Source organism: Lathyrus oleraceus, chromosome 2, assembly GCF_024323335.1.
Source record: "Lathyrus oleraceus cultivar Zhongwan6 chromosome 2, CAAS_Psat_ZW6_1.0, whole genome shotgun sequence".
NCBI classification, from domain to species: Eukaryota; Viridiplantae; Streptophyta; class Magnoliopsida; order Fabales; family Fabaceae; genus Lathyrus; species Lathyrus oleraceus.
Genome location: NC_066580.1, coordinates 256358806 through 256377177, shown reverse-complemented (window position 1 = coordinate 256377177; position 18372 = coordinate 256358806).

Below are 18372 nucleotides of genomic sequence, written 5' to 3'. Positions count from 1 at the left end.
GACGATGACAAACTCTTTTCCATCAGCCCTCTGATGACGACAACTATATTTCGTCAACCCTTTGATGATGATATTTCATACTTAATTCCATTTCCACCAACACTTTGGTGATGCCTTTCTTTACCTATTTCGTCAATCCTTTGACGATGATAATACATATATAATTCCTTTTCCACCAACCCTTTGGTGATGTCTCCCAGCAAGTAATTCTTCAAATTTTGTGGTTAATAACGATATTCCCCAGCATCTTTGCTACCATTTCTCCCCAAGCAGAGGTTACCGTAAAAAGTCTCTTATGAGATTTCCCCCTTGCAGAGCTTCACCAGTAAATCTCCTCCAAAAGGAGTCTTTCCTAAAATATTTTCCCCCAACAGATGAATATTTGAGATACTACTTCATTTATCTGAAGAGTCTCATTTGTTTTTGGAGATACTGCTCTAGTATCCTTGAAGAGTCTTAGATCCAATTAAGGTATCATTCCTTTTGTCTGGAATATCTTAATTCTATCATATAAGATGCTGCTTCTATTCGATACAGAGAATCTCATTGTGTTGTTTGAGATGCTGCTTCATCAATATGAAGAGTCTCATTCAATTTTTAGAGATACTGCTCTAGGTATCCTCGAAGAGTCTTAGATTCAATTAAGGTATCATTCCTTTTGTCTAGAATATCTTAATTCTATCATATAAGATATTGCTTCGATTCGATACAGAGAATCTCATTTTGTTGTTTGAGATGTTGCTTTATCAATATGAAGAGTCTCATTCAATTTTTAGAGATATTTCTCTAGGTATCCGTGAAGAGTCTTAGATTCAATTAAGTATCATTCCTTTTGTCTGGAATATCTTAATTCTATCATCTAAGATGTTGCTTCGGTTGATACAAAGAATCTCATTTTGTTGTTTGAGATATTGCTTCATCAATATGAAGAGTCTCATTTGTTTTAGAGATACTGATCTAGGTATCCTCGGAGAATCTTAGATATGAATGAGGCATCATTCCCTTATTGGAATATCTTGATTGTATCATATGGGATACTGCTTTGTTGATCCTCGGAGAATCCCGTGTGCTAAATTCAAGACACTGCTCTGCTAATGTTCAGAAAATCTTAGGTACAATTGAGGTATCATTCCACTATTGGATCATCTCGACCATGACATCCAAGATATTGTTCTGATAATTCCCAGAGAGTCTTGATTGTTTCATTTTACCTTCTCATAATTTTTCTTACTGCATTTTCTTTCTGTATTTCTTCCTTGCATTTCAAAGGACAAAATTCGGTTCTTTTGTATTTAATTATCTTCCACCATGAATGTATGAAGACTGTTGTCATTCTTACCTTCTAGTTCAAGTTAATTAAATAGGGGCATATGTCATACCCCAATTTTGTCCGGGCATTTCAAAACTTTCATAAATTCAATTTTTATTACAGTTTGCATCATATGTATAGCATGACGCATTTCATCATGAATAATACCTAAAATAATCAGTCGGAATAAATTCTTGAATATACAAACAAATTGGTTAAATCATTCGTCAAGTACGTGCAAAATCAGCGAGTAAAAAGTTTCAAAATCAAGCTTGCAAACATCTGCATTATTAATTTGCGGTCCGCGTAGTTTAATATGGTATGCTCGTTTTTATTTTCCAAGGAGATCTAACCAGCTGTCATTGAAAAGATTTAATTGATAAATAGTTTTAGGGTTTTCAAGATTTCCAAGCCCAGCTTAAAGCTTCTATCAAAAGGGTCTTGGAAAACCTGTTTTAACCAATACTGAGCGAAATATAGAGAGAGAGCTAGGGTTTGTGTCTTGTTTAGTCGTGAGACTTGTAAGCCATTCAATTCATCTTTTGATGATTGAATTGGTCTGATTTATGGTTGTACTTTGTCGCTCTAAAGCTGTTAAGCAAGAGTGTGTGTCTACTTGATCAAAGTTGTGAAGCAAGATCAAGTGTGTGTCTACTTGATCAAAGTTGTTAAGCAAGATCAAGTGTGTGTCTTCTTGATTGAAACTATGAAGTAAAATCAAGAGTGTGTTATTGAAAAGTGTTTTCTTTTCTCAAGGGATTGTTGTTTAAGATCACAGGTGTGATTGTAGGGAAGTGAGTGGGTTCTCATATCTAAGAGTGCTTAGGTAGAAATTGCACGGGTAGAGATTAGGTGAGAAAGACTGTAACTTGTCGAAGTGTACGGAGAGTCTTTGAACTGATTCTATTTTAGTGGATTTCCTACCTGGCTTGGTAGCCCCCAGACGAAGGTGAGTTGCACTGAACTGGGTTAACAATTGCTTGTGTCTTTTGCTTTACCATTCTGTATCTTTATCCTGTTTGTGTTACTCAGATATTAGTGTCGTGACATTACCTTCGACATCTCATATCTGATACCAGAATTTCAATTGGTATCAGAGCAGGCATCCTGCTCTGGTTCTGGGTGAGATCTAGGGACAATACTTTTTGGTACAATGGAGAGAGATGAAGGATTTGTTCATAGGCCGCCAATTTTGGATGGTTCTAACTATGACTATTGGAAACCTCGAATGGTAGCCTTTCTAAAATCTCTTGACAACAAGGCTTGGAAGGTTGTGTTAACAGGCTGGGTACATCCTGTAATTACTAAAGAAGGAGAAGCCACAACTGATAAGAAACCTGAAGAACAATGGTCCAAGGAGGAGGATGATCTAGCCCTTGGAAAATCTAAAGCATTGAATGCAATATTCAATGGAGTAGACAAGAATATTTTCAGGTTGGTAAACAACTATGAAGTGGCTAAAGATGCTTGGGACATTCTCAAGACCACTCATGAAGGCACCTCTAGAGTAAAGATGTCTAGACTACAGCTGCTCACCTCCAAGTTTGAAAATATAAGGATGAAAGAAGATGAAAATACTCATGAATTTCATATGAGTATCCTTGAAATTGTTAATGCATCAGGAGCCCTAGGAGAGAAGATGTCAGATGAAAAACTGGTAAGAAAAATACTCGGTCACTCCCTAAGAGATTTGCTATGAAGGTGACTGCCATAGAAGAGTCTCAAGACATCTCCAACATGGGGGCTGATGAGTTAATTGGTTCCCTCCAAAATTTTAAGATGGGATTGAATAATGGTTCTGAAAAGGAAACCAAAAGCACGGCCTTCATGTCAAACACAAAAGAGGAAAATAGTCAGGATGGTGATGAAGATTTGGCCAATAAAGTAGCAATACTGGGAAGACAGTTCAACAGACTGTTGAAAAAGATGGATGTAAGATCCAAGGCTAATGTCAAGAACATCTCATCTGACATCAGTAAATCCAACAATGCTGGAAGAAGAGCAAGGTCAGATGATAAGCCCAAACAAGGAAAAGAAGTACATTGCTATGAATGTGATGGGTATGGACACATTAGAATTGAATGTGGAACCTACCTCAAGAAGCAGAAGATGAGTCTTGCTGCCACTTGGTCTGATGAAAGTGAAATAGAGGAAGCTGCAAATCTTGTGACTACATTGACAGGAAGATGGGGTTCTGATGAAGACTCAAGTGATGATGAAGTAACCTTTGAAAAGTTGGCCTCTACCTACTGAAAGTTGTGTCACAAAAGTGTAGAGCTGTGTAAACAGGTTGAAAGCGAGAAGAAGGAAATAACTCAACTTGAGAATGAGAAGGTAGAACACTTGGAAACCATCTCCAAATTAAAAACATAAGTTGTGGTTCTGAATGCCAAGCTAGATGAAAGTCAACAAGTTGAAAGCCAGAAGATAGTACTGCTGGAGAATGTGAAGGCAGACCGTTAAACTCTAAACTTGAAGAGATGACAAAGTATGTAAAGATGTTAAACAATGGATCTGACTCCTTAGACAAGATTCTCCAAATTGGACAAATAACAGGAGACAAATCTGGCATTGGGTATAAGCATGAAAGCAATTACACTGGTTGCAAACCTCAAGCCAAACCTAAGTGCAGCCATAGTAAAAGCAAACCTGTGATGTCAAATCATATGTCACAACATCAGAGGAGAAGATAGCAGAAAGGGAAAAACCAAAGATGGAGATACCATTACTGTGGGAAATTTGGTTACCTGAAGCCCTTCTGCTATAAGTTGTATGGTTATCCTAGCCCTGTTCATCATCGGACTCACTATCAACCCAGACCCAAACAGCACAGGCCTATCAACAAGAAGCAATGGGTCCTTAAGACTACTGTTACAAGTCTAATAGCTCACATTCCCCTCAGAGTCTTAGCCAAAGAATAATGGTATTTTGATAATGGATGTTCTAGACACATGACTGGAAACAAAGACCTGATAATTGATCTTCATCCTCGTGCCATAAGCTATGTAACCTTTGGTGATGGAGCAAAGAGTGAAATCAAGGGAATAGGCAAGCTTCATTGTCCTGGAGTTCCTAAACTTGACAATATCCTACTGGTTAAGGGCTTGACTGCAAATCTAATAAGCATCAGTCAACTATGTGATCAAGGTCTGAATGCTAACTTCACTAAAACTGAATGTCTGATTACTAAAGATAGTGAAGTAATTATGAAAGGAATCAGGACCAAGGACAATTGTTACACGTGGAGCTGTCAACTTGATTATTCCTCAAAGTGTACCTATGTCAAAGAGAAAGGGATGAAGATGAGTATATCTGCTAGAGGAACTCTCAAGAATGATGAAAGACAAGTCTGTGGGAAATGTCAGACAAGGATGTCACACCAGAATCTCAGACTTAACATCACTTCCAAAGGAGAAAAGCTCATGATGGCTCAAATAGATAGGAGGTTAGATCAGATAGGTGGACATGTTACTAGTCATAAGCAGTCTGAAGTTGGAGAAAGCTTTGTTGGAACTGGGCCACAAGTCAAGCAGATATAAGGGACTATGTGTTTATCTCAAAGCAAAAGTGCCAAGCACAATATTGAGAAGATTGGGATGGAGAGTGAAAGGACACCTGCTCCTACATATTTGAAAGATGAAAATGGTGTTTATGCTGAATATATAGCAGATGGAAGCAGTTATTCTCCTCTGGGTTGGATGAAACTACTGATAATTGCATACAATGTCACACACGACGTCATGACATTGTATTATGACAACCTGAATGCTGCAACTATGTCCAAAAATCCTATTTAGCATAGTTGGACCAAGCACTTTATTTGCTGTCATCACTCCATTAGAAAATTTGTGGAAGACAAATTCATAGCTCTAAAGCATGAAATATAATCAGTTGACAAATTTGCAAGAGATTTGGATGATAACAAGGTTGAACATGTAAGAGGGAAATTAGGGATTTGGATTCTTGTGAAATTATGGCAATTAAAGTGGAGTGGAAAAGGAAATAAAAATAGTGTCTGCCCACTTAAAAGAAAAAGCCACATTAATGATGAATCATTACCTAGTATTGGAACTAGTATCCATGCCATTTCCCCATGCTACCTAAACACAACTCGTTCCATCTTCATTCAACTAGTCAGAAAACCTCTGCTAGAGCAAAGAATTTTTTTTCAAAAGTTCAACAACATGTCTCAACATCCATCATCATCTGGTTCAAAACCCTCTCATCATGCAAGAACTCCCTCCATGGAGTTTCTAGATGAAGACGTGTTGGACGCTACTCCTCTTTGTGTGATACCAGGTGACGCCCCAGGCCCCTCTTCCATGGCTGGAACTAAGCAAGGTAACATTCCTGAAAAATCTCCTAATAAAGAGGACATGCACTTTACTAATCGTACCATAAGGAACCTAGTTACTATGATTCTGAATGAAGAGCATGCTGTCAAGGGTGTTTCTACCCCTCTGTTCAGAAGGGACCCCTCACCTGAGGAGGAACCCCAAGCTAAGAAAGATGATGACTCATCTAGATCAAAAAAGGAAGTGGCTGCTGAGGGATTATGTTCTCTATGTAAAACCCTACCTAGCAAGAAATCAGCAAATATGTCTCATGAAGCTGCTGAGAATATTATTGACCTGGAGGAAGAAAGTTCTGAAGAAGAGGATGACACTTTGGTTCATCTGGTGAAACCAAGTGTAGCTAAGAAACTGAGGACTAGAAAAGGGAAGAGTGTGGCTGAAATGAGAATAACAAGAAAAGTGAAAAAGGTTGTTGGTGTAGGACCCTCCAAATCTTGGAGTAAAGTTGAGGAAAGGAAGAGGAAAGAAAGAGAGAGTTCTGACTCTAATGAGGATGTCGAAGACGATGTCCGAGACATCTCCCCTGCAAAAAGGCAGGCTATTAAGAAGTCTCCAAGCAAAGCTGCAGTTGTCCACTTAGAAAATATATCCGTTCATTTAGAAGATGGTGCTGTAAAATGGAAGTTTGTCATTCAGAGGAGGGCAACTTTTGAAAGAGAGATGGGAAAAGAGGCTGTTGAGGTAAAGGAAGTGATGGATTTAATCAAAAATGTTGGACTGATGAAGACTGTGGTTGCTCTGCCCCAATGTTATGAGGGGTTAGTAAAAGAGCTTATTATGAATATCCCTGAGGATATTTATGAAAAGTGCAGCAGGGAGTCATGCAAGGTTTTTGTAAGGGGTAAATGTGTGAGATTATCACCAACCATTATCAACAAGTTCCTAGGGAGAGGAACTGATGGAGGAGTGGATTTAGAGACTACAGACAATGAGGTCTGTAGGACTATTACAGTTGGCCAAGTTAAGGAATGGCCTAGTAGGAATCACCTATCAGCTAGCAAGCTAACTGTCAAATATGCCATCTTGCACAAGACTGGTTCAGCCAACTAGGTGCCTACTAATCATATCTCTACCATCTCCATTGGTCTTGGGAGAATTATTCATGCTATTGGAACAAGGATAAACTATGACTTTGGAAGGTTTATGTTTGATCAAATTGTCAGACATGCCTCCACAAATGTAGTGAAGCTGCCCATTGCCTTCCCATCCATTATTTATGGTATTATCTTGAGCCAACAACCAGGAATTCTTAATACAAGTGACATTCCAAGAAGAAGAAAACCCCCTCTATCAATTCACTATAAGCTGTTTGAGGGAAATCATGTCAATGATGTTGTCATGACATCTGCCAGAAGGGAGCCTGCATCTCAAGGGAGCTTAATTGATCAATTAAAGCAAACCTGCAAGGAATTGGATAATGGTATAAGGGTGGCCAAGGCAAGAAAAGAGGCTTTGGAGGTTCTTATTAGTATCCTAGAAAAGGAAGAAATGGAGAAGGCTGGTGAGACCAAAGATTCAGATGCCAATACCTCATGTGAGAGGTTAAATGCTCAATCTAGTGGCAACTCTGAAGGCTCTGAAGGTGAAGATGATACCTCTTCCTCTGATTAATGGTTCCCCCCTATGTTGAAGACTGGTATGAAGACTGTGTAAGGTGTGCTGTGTTTGAAGACTGTTTTGGGTGTGGCTGTTGTGGCTGATGTTTTGGAAGTTGTTCCCCCTGTTGTATGGATGTTGAAGTTTTTATTGTTTTCTATTTGAATGTGTAATTTGTGGCAGTCCTCATTGATGTCTGTTTGTAATATTTTGGGCTCTTAATGAGTTCCATGGATTTGTTCCTTATCCCAGCTATCACAGTTGTGTATAATGATGATTTGTATCTCCTAACAATATTGTCTTAACATTTTAAATGTTATGACATCTATGGTGATATTCTCTGCTAGGCTAATTGACATTTATTTTGTCTAATTGGTCACCTTTGGTCAAAATTTTGACTAAAAAGGGGGAGAAGTGATGTTGGAGATGTGGAGCTGTGAGGAGATGTATGTGTTGGTATAGCTGAACAAATGGATAACTATTATTGAAAGAGATGTGCTTGTTTTATAACAGAATGCTATTCTGTTTATAGATGTCAAAGGGGATGTCTGATGTGGTGCACATGTGTTGATGTTCAAGCAGGTGTGAGAATGACATTCTGATTGTTACAGGTGTTGTGGTTACCGGTGCTGTTATTATCAAAGAAGATGTTTGTTGTGGTGCACAGATTTAGGGGGAAAAGGAGTACCCTTGTGCATTTGTGTGTCTTACTAGTTGCATCCATAACTAGTAATTCTGTTTGTGTTGCACAAATTTAGGGGCAGGAGAAGTACCCTTGTACGTGTGTGTATTAATAGTAGTTATAGCTAGTAATTGTGTTGCTTCTACTACCGTTTAAACTGTTGTTTAACTGCTGATAGTTTTCTTGTGAACAAAAAGGACATATATATGTTTTGGCCAAATTTTTCCAAAGGGGGAGTTTGTTATTTCTAAGTGTTGGCAGCAATTTTGGTAAAACAAAGAGTGTTCACAAGATGTTATATGTGATGTCTTAACATAAGATATCATGTGTACCTGCTGGAGTTCAAGAACATGATCATGCAGGATTGTTTCAGAATGTCATACACAATGTCATGGCAACTGATATGTGTACCTACTGGAGCTTAAATGGAAAACATGATCATGCATGATTGTTTCAGAATGTCATACACGATGTCATGACATCTGATGTTTTGTACCTGCTGGAAATTATAAAAGGAATTATGGAATTATGCAGGATTGTTCCAGGATGTCAGACCCGATGTCATGACATCCTGTACACAAAATATTCAGTGTGAATGTCTGGTGTTTTGTGATTGCGCAATTAATGGAAATCTATGTATGATTGAAGATCTGATTTGCAGGCGCATTCAATCATTGATTACAACCTGATTTTCTTATTTTCCAAGGAGATCTAACTAGCTGTCATGAAAAGATTTAATTGGAAAATAGTTTTAGGGTTTTCTAGATGTCCAAGCCCAGCTGAAAGCTTCTATAAAAAGGGACTTGGAAAACCTGTTTTAACAACACAACCAATACTGAGCGAAATATATATAGAGAGCTAGGGTTTGTGTCTTGTTTAGTCGTGAGACTTGTAAGCCAATCAAGTCATCTTTTGATGATTGAATTGGTCTGATTTATGGTTGTAATTTGCACTCTAAAGCTGTTAAGCAAGAGTGTGTGTCTACTTGATCAAAGTTGTGAAGCAAGATCAAGTGTGTGTCTACTTGATCAAAGTTGTTAAGCAAGATCAAGTGTGTGTCTTCTTGATTGAAACTGTGAAGTAAAATTAAGAGTGTGTTATTGAAAAGTGTTTTCTTTTCTCAAGGGATTGTTGTTTAAGGTCATAGGTGTGATTGTAGGGAAGTGAGTGGGTTCTCATATCTAAGAGTGCTTAGGTAGAAATTGCACGGGTAGAGATTAGGTGAGAAAGACTGTAACTTGTTGAAGTGTACGGAGAGTCTTTGAATTGATTCTATTTTAGTGGATTTCCTTCCTTGCTTGGTATCCCCCAGACGTATGTGAGTTGCACCAAACTGGGTTAACAATTGCTTGTGTCTTTTACTTTACCATTCTGTATCTTTATCCTGTTTGTGTTACTCAGATATTAGTGTCGTGACATTACCTTCAACATCTCATATCTGATACCAGAATTTCAATTTTGAAATTTAAGAAGTGCGAGGAGATGAAGAGGCTATCCTAAGCATAAAATTAAAAGTTGAGTGTTGAAAGATTTGACCAATGGGATGCAATCGAACAGACGAGAATGTCATATAGAAACCCATTTTCCCTTGGACTTTGAATCAAGGAATAATCAATGGGAAATTAAAAATAATAGACATCATGAAGATCAATGCATCAAATAAAGATAGCCACATCCAAGCAAGCAAATCCCATAACTAGCAGTCTTCTTTGTCTTCTCATGCACCAGATGAAATATTCTTTGCACAACTCATAAGAAAGCATCAAACACAAAATCTAAATAACAATTAGCAACAAGATAAGGTAGCAGATGAATTCAAATAGAGTCCAAGGCTTGCATCAGATGGAGGCTCAGTTCACAATAAATTGGTCTCAAAATGTTGGCATTGGCAAAGTCCTTTTTGCACAGGGAATGTTGCCTAATCCTAAGTCCAAAAGTTCATATCAAGATCAACAATCCACCAAATATTTTTTAGGGTTTTTGTTGTTTATTAAGTGTATTAAGGTCCTAATACCACAAAGTCAAAATTCACTAACAAATATATACAAACACAAGATATGGATCAAATGAGCAAAGTAAAAATGACATAAACATAAACAAGTTAAATTTAATTGGTGAATTTCTTTTAACAAAAATTTAATTGAGGAGGGAACAAAGGGCCAAAGGTTTGAATGGAGTTGTTAGTTCTTTTTGTCTTTTGAAATTTTAAGTCAACATGATTAGATTTATTTACAAGTTGAATTTAAGAAAAAAGAAGTTCAAAAATTCAATGGCATAAGGCCAGAGTTTCTATTTGAAATAAGGTCTAAGTTTGAAATCACAAGCAAAGAATGTTTTTGAAAAGGGGGAGAGATTTTGAAATTTAAGAAGTGGGAGGAGATGAAGAGGTTATCCTAAGCATAAAATTAAAAGTTAAGATTTAAAAAGATATGACGAATGGGATGCAATCCAACAGACAAGAATGTCATATAGAAAACCCATTTTCCCTTTGGACTTTGAATCAACCAATAATCAATCAGGCAATTAGCAATATCAAACATCATGAAGATCAAGGCACATCCAAGCAAGCAAATCCCATATCCACATCCAAGCAAGCAAATCCCATAGCTAGGATTCTTCTTTATCTTCTCATGTATCAGATGAAATACTCCTTGATTAACTCAGAATAAAACATTAGACACAAGATCAAAATACCAGTTGGCATCAAGAAAATGTAGCAGATGAACTCAAACACATCCCAAGACTTGCATCAGATGAAGGCTTAGTTCATAATAACTTGATTTTAAAATGTTGGCATTTGCCAAGTCCTTTTTGCACAAGGAATGTTGCCTATTTCTAAGTCCAGAAGTTCATATCAAGATCAACAGTCCATCAAACATTTTTTAGGGTTTTTGTTATTTATTAGGTGTTTTAAGGTCCTAAGACCACAAACAAAAATCAAAATGCACAAACAAAATATAATCACAAGATATGGCTCAAATGAGCAAAGTGAAAATGACATAAACATAAACAAGTTAAATGAAATGTAAATGACAATGAATGGTAAAATGACTGAAAATTAAATTGCATAAAGTAAATGACTTGAAAATAAAGAAATATTAATAAGAGTTAGTCAAATGTTAGTCAAGATTAATTGAATGTTAGTAGTGTTTTTTCTTTTTAATTGATTAAGTCATTCTTTAGAGAACACTCAACCATTTATTCACAAGCCTGGATCCTTGAACCAAGATATCTTCCATAGGAAGGAAAAAGTCCAAGTTTCCATACAATACCATGAAATATGGGAGACTTACAATCTCACTTACTAGAAGGATATGCTTTTAGGGTCAAATTCAGCTCTATGTTAAGCAATCGTAATTGGACTTATGGAGAAGTCACAACTATCTGAGGTCTGGCAATAAAAATTTAGGTGTTAATGCATGTTAGAGATTTGGTATAATGAATTAAACTCCTAAAACATACCACACACTAAAATAAAAGATCAAGAAGGGTGGACCTATCTCATCCATACTTGTATTGGTTCATCTGACACAAGGTCATTGATGAACCAATTAGCCTTATGATATTTGAGATTTCATTAGTGAATGAAAGGAATGGGGAAGAATAGGGATGAAGATGAAGGGGGAGGGAATGAGAGAAACACAAATTGGTCATGGGAGGAATTTTATCAAATTAAAATCATTTATTCATTTTGGGAGATGAAATGTACATTTCATCAATCCCCTAAATCCAATGATTTTAATCAAACAACATTCAAATCAACCTTGATCAAGGCCCACACAAATAGTCAAACATCACAAGACCAAAAAAATGGCTCAACATAAATTTTACACATTTAATCAATTTAAAAATGCATTAAAATACAAATTAGTTTGGTCAAAACCAAAAACCTCTTCAAAACACCAAATAAATGGCCAAGAGATTTATAGTAGGTCAAACAAGGTCAAAAGACCTTAGACAAAAAAATTCATTATTTTTGAAAAGTCAGAAGTATTTTTAAATAATTAAAAATATGCATAAAAACATTTTATTCATGAAAAATATCAAAGTTATTCCAAAAAATAATTTTAATTCAGAAAATGAAAGGGAAAAATATTTAACTATTTTTGGTGAAAGTCCCATATTTTTTGGATTAAAAATGAAATTATTATGAATTAAACAAAATAAACCAATTAAATGAAAAATCAGAAAATACAAAAAACAAGGGACATAAGATCTCCCTCATTAATTGAGGTGGCAGATCTGATGGCCAGAAGCGCGCATTCAACCAACACTTGAGTCAAATGCGTGGCAGGGTTGGTAATCAAAACAGATGGCTAAGATTAAAAGGTGAGATCATGATCCAATGTCTTTGGACACGCCAACATATCACCGGAGCCCTAGCTCCGGTCTTCTTCTCCGGTTGTAAGACCCCAATTTTGACCCTAAGATCCCTCATGCAATTTCATCATAAGCATTAGCATTGAGATCATACCTTGGCATCCTCCTGCCCCCTCTTTCATTAGGTTTGTTTTGGAAGAGATCACCAAGTAGTATGTTATTCTATCATACTTGTATATTATCATTTTACTATTCAAAATACCAAAAATATGTCTTTGCATTTGCCTAACTCTTTTGTAGGTAGGACACGATCACATTGATCTATCAAGTTTATATCTAGGATTAAGGCCCCCATGACAAAGAGCACAACCATTAAATTGGTACAAGAATGGTTATGGGCATCATATATGAGTTCCATTGATACCTACATGTTATATTGATCATGTTTTTTTTAAGAGTTTGGAGGCGATTTGCCTTGGAAACCCTAGCTTGACTAGGTATCTTGAGTAACTTCTCCAACAACCTATCTCACCAATTGATCAAATTTCTCAAGGGACAGTTCAAAGTTCCTCATCTTATTCATATATGGTCTACCATGAGCCTAGAAAGTCAAGAGAGTTGAAGATTAGCAAGTTGGTTGATGGTGGTTGGCCAGATGATTTCATCTGATCAAAACTGGGTCTCCCTAGACCTTATCTCCTACAATTTTCACCATATGAAATTTATTCCAAGATAAAACTTACTCTAAATGACATTCCAAACCATTTTCATGTTGAGACCTAGAGCAAGTTTTGCTTGTAAAATCATTTTCTATGTTGAAACATTATAGGTCATTTTGTCTAAACCCTAATTTGAAAGTCAACTTCCCAAGGCCATAACTTGCTCAATTTTTATGAGATGAAAGATTTCCAAGTTGCACAATTAAATTTAAGATGTCTAACTCAACTTTGATTCTTGGAGTTAGAGCTAATTCAACTTTTATGAGCATGTGATATGAGGCTACATTATAGGTCACTTTTGACCTATACCATTGAACAAGTGATTTTTCCAAACTTCAAAAATACATAACTCTATCATTTCAAATCCAAATGACATGAAATTGGTGACAATTTTGAAGGTCTTTGAAATAGATACAACTTTGATGAAGACACTCTTCTCATTTGAAGCTGACACAAAAAGTTAAGCAAGGTGGAATATTGAGATATATGGCTTGACACTTAGAAAAAATTTCAACATGTTGAAATTTCGAAACTTCCACCTCAAAATTCATCATGATACAAGATTCAAATGGAAATGTCTTGAACATGAAAGTTGTTCCTCTTGATCTAACCTTTCCAAAAAGTCCAAGTTCATCCATTTTGGACAAGAATTGTTAGGGCTGCAGTTGGCATGAACACGGTATCATCATTTGGCAAAGATCAAACTTCAAATCTTCACACACATTTGCCTTGCAATTCAAGTTGATTTCAGACCCTCTAACACTCATTTGTAGACCTTAAGCAATGATCTCATGGGCCTGTACACGCCCATGCACCCATGCATCATCATTTGCAAATTTTGGAAAGCGAATTTGAAGGTGCAAATATCATGAGCTGCAGCTATAAATAGAGCCCTCTAGCATTAGAATTGAACACACCTTGCGCACCAGCTTTGCCCCCCATTGAAACCCTCTCATTCCAAATGAAAACCTGATAAATTTCAACTTGAAATTTGAGTTTGAATCTCAACTGTTTGAGATTCTAACACTCCAGGATCCAAAGCCTTGCAACCTCATCAATCACTTCCTGCTAGCTTCTCAAGTGTGATCAAATCGTGTTTGGAGAAAGCAACCTCAAGAATTGAACTGCATTAAAGGTAATTTTCTAAAAATTTCATCTCTTCGATTCTCTCTCAATCTTGCTCAATTCTCTTGATTCTTTGGTTGTCTGAAGTCCTACCAATGTAGGCAAGAAGATTGAGTTGCTTATAGGTCAAATCGAAGCAACTCAATTGACATACCTCAAATTTCAACTCCTCATATCTTTCTATATGTGAGGAGTTAGTTAAAATTGAGGTGATATTCGTGATCTACACCATTTTTCCTTTCAGATCATGTCCTCCTTTTTCATTTTTGTTTTAGGTGATGAATGGACTAGTCCGGCCAAGGTCGCCTGAGAAGACGATCGGCGCTTTGCTCCGGCAATGATGTGGCGTGATCCTGAGCCATTGGATGTGTTTAAATTGTTTTAATCATTAGCGTGTGTTTTAATTACCAAGCGTGTGGACATTTGACTCAGACGCACCATGGAACACGGGCTGGTGGCCACTTGATCTGCCACCTCAATTAATGAGGGAGATCACGTGGTCCATGTTTTTTTTTATTATTTGAATTTCATTTTAATTGCTTTATTTTCAGTAATTCATATTAATTTTAATATTGATCCAAAAAATATGAGAGTTTCACCAAATATTTTCAAATATTTTCCTCTTTCATATTCTGAATTAAAATTATTTTTTGGATCATTATTAATATTTTTCATGATTTAATTGATTTTTCATTTGTATTTAATTGTTTAAAAATACTTTTAAGTCTTTAAGAAATCTGAAATTTTTTCTCCAAGGTCCTTTGACCTTGTTTGACCTATGATAAATCTCATGGTCATTTATTTGGTGTTTTGATGAGGTTTTAGGAATTTGACAAACCATATATAATTTAAATGCATTATTTTAGTATTTTTAATTGGAATAAATGCCAAATAATTTTGTTGACCAATTGTGATGACTTGTTGGTGTTTGACTCTTGTTTTTGGGCCTTGGTCAAGGGTGATTTGACTTTGTCAAATTAATATCATTGGATTTAGGGGATTGATGGAATGTACATTCCATCTCCCAAAATGAATGATGATATTAATTTGGTCAAAGTTCTCCTTTGACCAATTTGAGATTTCATCTATCCCCCCCCCCCTCTTCATCTCAATCCCCTCCTTTATGCATTCATTTCATTTTTCCTATGATATCTTAAAGTCCTAGAGCTAGTTGATTGAAAAATTAACATGAGTATGGATGAGATTATGCCATACCTTTTGCATATTCTTTTTGTGTGTGGTATGTTTCATGAGCATAGTTCATAATACTATGTCTCCAACATGCATTAACACCAAAAATTCTATTGCCCGACCTCAAATAGTTGTGACTTCTACATAAGTCCAATTACGATTGCTTAACATAGCGCTAAATTTGTGACATAAAAGGTATAGCATTCTAGTTAGTGAGATTGTAAGTCTCCCCTCTTTCATGGTATTATGTGGAAACTTTGCATTTTTTCCTTCCTTTGGAAGATGTCTTGGTTCAAGGATCCATGCTTGTGATAAGTGGGTTGAGTGTTCTCCAAAGAATGTCTACAAAATGAAAAGAAAAAGCAAAACCATACTAACTTCTAACCTATGAAACTTCATCTGATACATCATTCAAGATCTCTCTAAGTTCATCTGCAACATGATCATTGTGAAGCTGCTATTTTGAACCTGTGACTTGTGGAATTCATCTGTTACATGGGCTACCTTGAAGAATATCATGGAATTGATAAGCTTGGATGTGGCCATCTTTATTTGATGCCTTGATCTTCAAGATAATATAATTTTGCATTTGTGTGTTGCTTAATTCTAAAAGTACAAGGGAATTCTGGGTTTCTATTAACATTCTTGTCTATTGGATTGCTACCCATTTGGTCAAATCTTTTCAACTCTAAACTTTTAATTTTGTACATAGGATTAGTCTCTTCATCTTCTCCGCATGTCTTTAATTTCAAAATCTCTCCCTCCTTTTTCAAAACCTTCTTTGATTGAACTTATTTTGTTCTAAACTTTGACCACTTTTGCAAAAAAGGATAGAAACTTTGGCCTTATGCCATTGCATTTTAAAACTTATTTTCTTAAATCAAACTTGTAAATAAACTTAACTATACTTGACTTAAACTTTCAAAAAGCCAAAAAGAACTAACTCATTCAAACCATTTTTAGGCCTTTGTGCCTTTCAAACTTAATTTTTGTTAAAAGCAATGCATCCACTTTGAAATTTGTAGCACGAACTACGAGGTTTTGATCCCTCATTTTTATGTTGGTATGTAGGCACAAGACCAAAGGTCTTGCCAAACACAAAAATATAATTAATGAATTCTTTTCTCATCCCCTTATTCTATTTGTTTGTAAACATTACTTTGTACCAAATACATATGTACACAAAAAGGGCTCCCTAGGAGTACCTAGGACACTTTAGGTGCTAACACCTTCCCTCTGTGTAACCAACCCCCTTACCTGTAATCTCGTACATTTTATTAGTTTTGATTTGAAAATTTCTTACTTTTGGGTTTTGTTCATACTTTTTCCCCTTTCCCTTGGAAACAATAAAAGCGCGGTGGCGACTTTTGTTATTTGATGTCTAGCTTATCCATAGCTTGATGATCATGAATTTACCGCTACAAAAATTAAGTGGCGACTCTGATGGGGAGTAGTCTCCAGTGGGTTTAGCCTACTATTTATGTGTATATATTTGTATATATGTGATATTTGTATATATGTGATGTCTGTGTGTATGTATGTGTGATATAATATGCTTGTTGTGCTTGGTGATCTCTGAGTGGTGAGATAAGTTCTAACCCGAATTTGAGTGAAATTAAGATAGAAAGATTGTATAGTCATGTTTAAATTGTGCGGAGTAGTCCTTAACAAGTTGGCTTGAGATCCATCTGCTCAGTGGAGACTCTTTTGGATTTGGAAATGTCACACAAGTATTTATGGTTAGGCATTACTATCTCTAATTTGGGTCCGAGAAGCTGAGGAACATAAAACATTTACCCCCCTCTTGGCCTATTTAGGACGTAGTGCGGAAACTGTTCAAGTGTAGACTTGATAACAGTTGTTACGCGATACTACACTCAGACGAGTTTCTCTGGAGAATATTATGGGTCGATGAGTCAGTCATCTTAAGTTGTAATATCCGATAGATGTAATTAAGACTCTGGGAACTTTTTAGAACATGATCTACAGGTTTTTATCCTTAGTTTACTCATTTGGGATGGTTCTTACCCAGACTCCATGCTCGTGACTTACAACAAACCCTTGATTCTTGGTTAATCCAATCATGTCGTATCAATATCAATGGAACTTGGGTGTTGATAAGGTGTAAACCATAATCGACCAAAATGGATGATTGATCTTAACAATGACTTGATTCATCCCTTGACCTTTATTTGTTTGCGTTGTGTGTGATCCCTTATTTGTGATTGTTGCATTCATGCATTCATGCGCATCATAACATTCATCACACAAAAATTTCAAGGAACTGAGGTATTATTTGCAAATATTTTCAGACCATGGACTGTGGACGAAGGAACACTAAGAAGTATAGTTTCAGATGTCCCGACTTGACAGAGTTAAGGAAGCTAGCATCTTTTGTATTAGATCCCTTGGACTTCAAACAACGTCATGGGAAGCTTTTGTCCGTCTTGTCTGCTGATGTGGTTGAAGGACTTTTGAGTGTGCTAGTGCATTTCTATGATCCTCTCTACCGCTGTTTCACTTTCCTAGATTTTTAGCTTGTGCCTAAGTTGGAGGAGTATTCTCATCTTTTGGGGATACTTGTTTCTAGTAGAGTGCCTTTTAATGGATTGGAGGAGATTCCCCGATCTAGTCTTATTGTTGAAGCTCTTCACTTGAAGAAGTATGAGATAAAGGCTCATTAGGTAAAGAAAGGAGGTTTATTTGGGTTGCCATCCGATTTCCTCATCAAGGAAGCTACTGCCTTTGCTCGAGCCGGTAGTGTGGATGCTTTTGAAGCTATCTTTGTATTGCTCATCTATGGATTATCTTTGTTCCCTAACATTGACGATTTTGATGATGTTAACGCCATTAGACTTTTCTTGATTGGGAATCATGTGCCTACTTTGTTGGGTGATATGTATTTCTCTTTGCATCTAAGGAATTCTAAGGGTGGTGGAACGATTGTCTGTTGCATTCCTCTTCTGTACAAGTGGTTTATTTCGCACTTGCCTCAGACACCTACTTTTATGGAGAACATAGAATGTCTACGGTGGTCTCAGAGACTTATGTCTCTCACTAATGATGATATAGTTT